Below are 9,141 nucleotides of genomic sequence, written 5' to 3' on the forward strand. Positions count from 1 at the left end.
GAATAATAGAAAGAAAATATTATGGAACTGTTTGCTTAATTGGTCTCCCTTATAGGTATTTTGTGATCCTATGCACATGTTTGGGGGTTTAGGTTGTTGAACTATTACTTTTTAAAGTAACTTTTTTGATCCCATGTTTATGCCTCTTTGGAAGCTCTCTGATTGGGCGGTGCAGACTGTGTTGGGCCGTCAAGGTTTTATTCTCCTGCTGGCCAATGGCTACAGTCAACGGTTAAGATCACAAGAGAGTACGACCTCCCTCTCCTTCCAAAAGAGAGGTCATCGACATCTTGTTGGTCTTGTCAATATACAGGTGGCGCGAGGTATCATCTCGAGTGCCTACTAATGCAATCTAACAGGAGGGTTTTAAGTGAATAGGTAGTTGTGGGGCTAAGATGAATTAGCTTATGTAATAGGAAAATGAAGTAAATACGGTCCTAACTGGATAGGGGAGACCCCCTACAACCCCTATGTAAGTGTAGGACAACTCCTACACCAAACTAGTACATTTGAATCCTGGGCACACGTACACAAGTGTATATATGAGATTTCATAAACGTAAGTCCATTTGAAAAATATCCTATTAAAGTTCACAGAAGAATTGTTTCTTGTTTCTTTTATTCATATCTCGTTGAAAAGCAACCAGCCAAAACATTCAGCCAACACGTGTTTCGTCAAGGAGGATACTTCCACGACTTCTTCAGGGCTGGGAATGATACAAATCATTGTATGAACAATAGTAAAGTGTAGTGACTGCATATGGAGAGTATACTCTCCCAAAGTGACACAGGTGAAAATAATACACCCATTATCCGTGGAAACCCTATACAACCACAACCTATTCTGGTTGGACATAACATAGTAAGGGAATTAAGTTTATTTTCCAAAGTCCATTGAATTAAGTGAAGTGAAAGTCTGCATTGTGACTTATATACAACAATTAATATAACATGTATTAAAATTTCATTCATTTTTCGAGGACATTGCTTAACAGATCGATCAGATAAAATGGGGAAAAATGGGATTGGGGTGCACATAGAGAAAGAAATCTATGCAGATTGGTTGAAGGGAGAAGATTAAGTTATCCGTTGTATTATATAAAATCGGAGTCCTAGGTACGAAAGGGTATAAAGGGAATCGAATACATAACATATAAGGGCCAACTGGCTGGGCAATAAAAACCAGTGCAGGTACTCATGAGTTTAAATGAAACACCTAGAGGGAAGAACGAATTAAGTAATGACAAAGAAATCTTGATCAGGGAAGCTGACAAGGGAGGCAATGTTTTTGTCATGAATCGTGATGATTATAATTACGAGATCATGACACAATTTAATGACAACACATGCTATGAACCTCTTACGTACAACCCGATAGCAGCACTCACTAACAAGATCAACAAACATCTAGCAGAGTGGCAGAAAATGGGTCTTCCAGAGGAAGACAAATACAACTACATAAAAGTGTTTAGACCTACATTTCCTTGTCTGTATACCTTACCTAAGATCCATAAAGATCTACCATTCCCATCTGGCAGACCTATAGTTTCTGGAATCGGAGGCCCCACAGAAAAAATTGCAGAGTATGTGGATCTTTTTCTAGGTCCCATGGTAAGCAATGTACCATCTCATATACAGGACACAAAGCATATACTGAGTACACTTGTAGATATACAGTGGCAACCAGGCATGATCTTGGCAACTCTAGACGTGGTTTCACTGTACACTAGCATTAGACCGGAATTGGGCTTACAGGCAGTCACACGACATCTGAACAACAGACCGACCACACAATGGCAACACACCAACATTATAATCACCATGATGGACCTAATTCTAAGTAATATTTTCTTCATCTTCGACAAGTAGTGGTTTAAACAAATCAAGGGTGTAGACATGGGGTCAAAATTATTTCCTTCATTTGCCTATCTCTTCATCTCGAGATGATCTCGAGTGCCTACGTCTCTCGAAATTGAGTATTGGTAATGACATCCTACTTGTTTAGTCGTCTGGGGTCAAAGGCAAATGAGGAAAAAAGAAAAAGTCCTATTATTGGCTGTTGTTTAAAAAAAAAGAAATGTTGTACAGGTGTAAATATGTCTTTGAATTTGTGGAGTAAACCACACTGCTGTATCTCATTTGTAAGTAGCATGGTCTATCTAGAACTTGTAACCTACTGGTTCCATTGGGTTGCTAGATACACTGAGCTAAGAGTGCATTGGAGGGAAGGGTGTTAGAGAGGCAGAACATTTTTTTAAGTTGAGGAGTAGTGACACAATTTAAGTAAGATGAACTTTCATTTCCAGCTCAGGCTAATGTAATAAACAGAGGCTAAATATAGGTTTGGAGAGGGAAAGCGTTTACCTATACTAACCATTCACAAGTGGAGATAGAGTAGTCTAAAATGAAAAACATGATTTCATTTGCTGCCTTTATCATGATCAAAGAGTGCAAAGTTGAAGAGGTTGCTGTTTTATAGTTACTTTGTAGGAGAATGGTGTACCATTCTTGTGCTTAGTTATTACGAATCCTAACAGTGTGAAAACTATCCAAAAAGAGCTAAGAGAACAATTTAATCTATGAACTCTAATCACTGGAATGTACATACATTTTTAATTATTTCAAAAATGTACATTAGAAATGAAGATATATATAGGAGTTTGATCAAAAGGCGAATCACAGCGATATGAAAAAAAAATCAGGTGAACTGTATCTGGCAGCGGGTGTTTGTTTAAGATGTTACTACTAAACGTTTTGGTAAGTAAGAGGAACATTAATTAGTGCCCCTTTATTCCAATGTGTACTTTATAGAAAAACAACAGTATATTATTGTTGAAAGTTTTAATGAGGAATGTATTTAAAACTAAGAATGTTTTAAATGTCTAAATATTATATTCAGAATGGATACATCTATTTTTTTGCATTCTTTGAATTGAAGTACTTTTAGTCACATTATTAGACAGGAGTAGTGTAGTCACAAATGAAAGATAAGAACATGTGATACACCTGTATGTGAATTATAAAGTAGTACTAATTGTTAGGTATGTATTAGGAAGTGTTTGTCAATGTGTATTTTTAAACTAACATTACTGTTTTACATATGCTTAGATGTGAGATATGTTTTTTCTCGTTGCAGATAGTCATATGCATGATGAGACTCTTGAGTTTACTTAAAGATGTAGAGAGCTATATATTTTTGGAAAGATGGCCTGAAGGTGTGTATCTATTATGAAATCACATATATGTTTACATGGTGATCTATATTCTTTAAGGCTGTTTAAATGGCATGTATATGGTGAGGGTGGAGTATTTCTTTAAGCATGCTGTGTTTAAAATTGTGGAGGGTTAATGGTGCAGATTGTCACTTAAGAGTTCTTGTGCTAGCTTCTCTTGGTGTGTAACTTTTCTTTGTGAAAGGCTGAATGTATTTGTTTTAAAAACACAAGAGATTTTTGAGCAATTATGTAGGTATGACATTCAGAAACAGTTGTGTGCTTTAGAAAAGTGAGAATTGATTGTTGTTTTCAGTTTTAGACACTTACTGATGCAGGTGAACACTGAGTAACAGAGCAATATATGCTCCTAGAGAGCCATGTTTCCAATTATATATCATGGGTGATATCTAGACTTCACTCACGCATAGCTCAGTAGAAAAGGATAGATATAATAAAACAGGTAGTTTGATACTGACAGAAGGACTTAAACAACGAGTCACATATATATATTTACAAATGTTATGCAATGAAGGTACTTTCACAGTCAGCCGGGCATGACTCAGGCACTCATCCAATCACCCTGCCAATACTCAGGCAGTCATCGAATCACTCACACACTATCTAAATACTTACACAATCACCCAGGCACTCCACATTAACTCTTCCAATTATGCAGGCACTTATTATGTAGTCATTGAACCATGCAGGGACTACCCATGCATTCATCCAATCACCCAGACACTAACCATTCACTTATACAATCAACAAGTCTGTACCTATGCAGACATTTAAACACCCGGGCACAACCCATGCACTCATCCAAATACTGAGGCACAACTCATGCACTCATCCAATTACACAGACAGTCCCATTCAATTGAACCTATCACCCATCCAGTATATATGCACTCATTCAATTACTGAGGCAATACTCTTGCACTAATACAATCACCCTAGCAGTATATTCACTTTCATCAAATCACTTAAAATTTGACAATGGACTCATGCAATAACTCAGACACTAGTCATGCACTCATCTACTCAGCCAGGCCCTATTGATGCACTTATCCAGGTACTACCCATGTACTTATCAAATCACCCAGGCCTTACCTGTTAACGTAACCAAAAACACATGGTCAGTAACAATGTACTCATCCAATTACTAAAACACTACTCATGCACTCATCTAGTCTGGCAGGTGCTATGCAGGTACTTAAACAATCAAGTATGCACTCTGCATGGATGCATATTCAAGTAAGTGCATGTAGCTATATTTACCTGTAGATTTAAAACTGCAACATAACATAACAAGCATTGGCAATGCAATCGGTCTCGCCTTTGGGACTTATATTCACTTGTCAATGCACTAGCCTGGATGCTGAAACATCTTCTGTACTTTAAAATGGATAAAAAGTAAGCAACAAACTGCATGACGCACCAGGTATGAGAACACCTGGAGAGAAATATTGCCTTTCAGCAGGGAATGGTATAGTAATATAAAATCAGGGCATTCGCTGGTCATATCACTGAAAATACAAGATTTGAAAAAAATATTATTGTCTATGGGTGCTCATTCAAGACAATTTCCATGGACTTGAATCTAGAGAATGCTAAAGTGATTCTGGTATTTTACTGACCTCTACTGGTCGTTCTCTATCAAGAAAGTTAAATAGAGGCAGTTGCCAGAAAATAGAAAAAAGAAAGTCCCTTAGCGGAAAGCAATTCTGCTATTTTACTGACCGCTCCTGATTGTTTTCTATCAAGACAGTTAAATAGAGGCAGTTGAACAGAAAAAAAAGTCCCTAAGCCGAAGCAGACAAGTCCTAGAGCTGATCTCCATGGCCCACTAAGTACATACACATATACATATATACTAAAGTATATACAAGAGGTCTTGAATGCTTGACCTAAAAACATTTTTCGTATTATGTGTTAGTCAGTAGTAAATTAGTTGGTACTTTGGCTAGAGTAAACATTTAAATATACTTATTTTTACAGAACAATATCTACATAACTACAGACAGAATGCTTGCAAAAGCTCAGAGGACAATGCAACAGAAGCAACTACAGTATTGATGCAGAAATGAGTCACAAAAGATGCAACATACAGAAAAAGCGGTGAAAGAAAAAAGGGCTACTGGTAAGAGGACAAAGGCATTTCATAAAAATATATATGTGGACACCTGCAAAGATTACAAAATGTTTAAAATAAAATGCAAACTATGAGAAAGAATAAGAGTGGACACAATATATATTATAAGAACAGGGAAGAATGTAACAAAGATGCACACACCTTAGCCAGGAGAAAGAAGCAGTTTATGGAAATCTGAGCCAGGATGTGTCAGAGTAGAGGGGTTATAAATCTACTGGGAAATAAGAAGAAGGAGAGAGGCACTGAACCAGAACGAAGAAGTTGAGGGAGTAGTTGAGAAGGCCTTTGCAATGAAGAGGAAGCTTTTCATTTTGATTATAAATAGAATGAAGACTTGACAAAAGGGTGTTGTACATGAGGAAACACATGCAGAAGAAAAGATTAGTGAATACAAGCAACATTTGTACAGTTTTTAGTGGAGAATCATTACATACTTCTACTACAGTGCCTTTCTTCAATGATGAAAGCTATCTCCAGAATAACACATTAGTTCATGCTACTGCTGAAAGAGGACATAGTTATGAAATGAAGAATGGTATTCCTCTAGAGAAAGAGGTGATGGTACCTAGTAATGTAGAGCCTGTTATTGTAGAAGAGGTACAGGGACGGCATAGTCTGGCCTTATATACAAATGGAATTGTAGTTGCGTTTGTAGTATTCAACAGGAATAAATGGATATATTGAAAAAATCTATACATATCTTTCCAAGGTGAAGTTTAAAACACAAAATAAGTATTTTACATGGACTGCATACTGGTAAAGTTAGAAAGCATACACATTGGAGGGGGCACTCACTAGTTTGTTTATCAACGAAAGTGTACCAAAGCACCTTTCATCATTTCAGGATGTAAGCTGTACACCACTCAACAATGCAGACTTTAGTTAGAAGGCTGTACTATGTGATAAACTCCTGCTTTATGTTGAGGAGCCATTAGTAGTGCTCTTTTGCATGGTACTGTGGCAGAGGTAGAAAAGGTTTGCAATGATGTGCATTTTAGTTTATTTGGTCCTGAAAGGAACTCCATGAAAATGAAGAGTTAATAACAGGAGGAGTCGCAGAACATGACACAAGTAATATAGTTGATAGGTTGGAAGAAGAGATTTCAAAAGTTAACACAGTGTGCTCTGAAAAACAAGAGTATGTTTGTATATGTTGTCAACACACTCACTACAAGATTCAAACACAAACTCTTGACTTGTATTTTATAAAGTGAAAAAGAAAATAATTATGACTGCAAAAGTTTGCTGTGTATTTATTTGTAGAGGAACACTTTGACTCTTCCACACAGTAAGTTATATTTAAGTACTGTTACAATAAATTAGAAGATAATATAATGCCTGCTAGAACTGTGTAAATACAAATACAAGGCAGTACAGTTTCCTATTCCAGAACCAATTTTCAAGGGTTAAATATTTCTGAGTTAATTATTATTCAAAGTATACATTCATTTCAGGTTATAGTCCGTATGGAGCTAAAGACAGGCAAGTTACCACCAACAGAGCTGCAGAAAGGTCTAAAAGGTAGAGTAGTGTACTGAATTAGTAGTGTTTTCTCAAAATGTTCAGATAGATTCTCAAGAATTTTTAATGGTAATAACAGGACAATTAGAAATAGAAGAGGATATGAATATCAATTAGTTATTTGGATTAGCCATTAAATGGAACCATAACTATGAACATTGTGAATTCTCCTCTAGCACTGAAATCAATTTGGAAGGATTCCTGTACTTGATATTACCAGATTCTAAAGCTGTGGCCTTGGAGAATTTAACCAAAAACGCCCATCAACATATGACCTGCCCAAACTACAGATCAGAAATTAAGTCTACGTTGTTTCTACAAATGTATGGTAAATATGTCCTAGTCATGCTACAACGATGCAGAGTGGATGGTACTAAATTATAAACTGAAATTACAACTTTGTACCTTGCCAGATTTCCACTTCAAAAAGAACTTTCACAACTATAGCAATCATATTTCATGAAGGCGTTAATGTAACCTCTACACACTACCCAATATATTTAGGATGTCAAAGAGGATGGACAGAGGGCAATTACATAGAAATGACATTCAAATCAAAACTACTTAAAATGTTACCAAACTGATATCTGCTATTTTTAGAACCGAAGTTCCAAGGACAATTTAGGATAAACAAAATGTGGTATTGTGTTGACATGTAAATGAACTACATGTTTCTGAGACATTATTCAGCCTATTAGGGGTATTGTCTACAACAAGCTATTAGAAATGAAAGACTCTTTTTAACTGCAAAAGAGAAATTTAAAGAACATTACAGGACAACATTTTGTTACTACAGATACAAAGTAAATTGAGGTACTATAATACCAGAAACTTTAAGTTACATCAAAGAATTCTCTCCACCATTGTATCTTGTTTTGTTTGTCTAATGTCCAAAATGAAATCCTAATACATTTTTCTTTGTTTATAATTATTCACAGTGGTTGAACTTCCGCAAAAAAGGAAAGAAATTAACAAGTACAGTGTTTCACTTTTTGCCAAACTACATCCACAGACTGCTTCCTGGCTGTTACAGTTGTGTTTTAGGCCATTCAAAAGGTAGCACAACACTTTAGTTGTGGTTATATTTCCCTGCATCTTCTCTCTACTTCAACTGGAACTTTGTCACCAGGAGCAAGGGCTGGGAGTCTGAGGGATGATGATCTCTCTACTTTCTTTCTCTGTGCGATTTTAATCTGCTTCTTGTAGTATGTTTCCAAGTGGTACAACATGCTGTTGTACCACATGAATATATGTTTGCTGTCCCCTAGATAATGTCTTCTCACATATACTGCATCTCGCCAATTCAATTGTGGTCTTCGATTCACCAGATGGAATAGTAAAACATTCCAAGTTATGCTTTGTTTCTTCATTGATGGTTCTTCATCAGAAGACTGTTTATGTGCAGCTGAGTCTGGTCTTCAACAACTTCAACTAGTTGTAAGTCATCCTCTGGTTTTTCTGATGCCATTTTATTTTCGTAAAAATAGCCCCAAAAAGTTAAAAAACAACACAATTTTCAAAACCAGCTTGGGACAGCTCCTATAATAAACTAACCAGTACCTGGAAAGTTCAAGAAGGGAGAAATGGGAGTGTACTTCCTTTCATAAAGAAAACTGTGCAAAACAATAAAATGTCTTTATTTGGTAGTGAAGTGCTATTTGCGAGTACAGATGCAGAAAGGTCTTTTTTTTAAACTGGTGTTTTTGACAAAAGCGTTGTGGAAACAAAGTTAAACTAATATTTTACTAAACAGCTAGCCTCAAACATTATGTAAACTATGTCTATATATGTGTCTTACACTTTATCATTTGTTCAGAGATTCTCCAGACACACAGAAGTCCGAAAGTTGAGGTCTTGGTTACCACTTTTGGAATTCTGTGTGCCTGAGAATCTGTGCTTCGACTTTTTGGATCTTTAGAATTGAGGAAGAATAGGTAACTCTCCCTCTTCCTGAGCACCAGTTGATTTTGGACATAAAAAGAATTGACATTGAGTTCTGTAACCTGACCTGCGATTAACAGTGGTTGTGTTTGCCCAATCCCCCAGCCACGGTATTCACTGTTCCCTACTTTGTCATTTTTATTCATGACTACCAACGTCATCGCGACTTCAAGTGTCGCGTGAACAAGGAAAATGCATTTTTGATGATTTTTTTCAAAAACGAAATACAAAGGGGAAAGTTAAATTAATATCTCACAAAAGAGCTAGACTGAAACTCCATGTAAAATATGTCCAAATAGTTTTTTACACCTTGT

The sequence above is a fragment of the Lissotriton vulgaris genome, chromosome 9 (genome assembly GCF_964263255.1).
Source record: "Lissotriton vulgaris chromosome 9, aLisVul1.2, whole genome shotgun sequence".
Classification (NCBI taxonomy): domain Eukaryota; kingdom Metazoa; phylum Chordata; class Amphibia; order Caudata; family Salamandridae; genus Lissotriton; species Lissotriton vulgaris.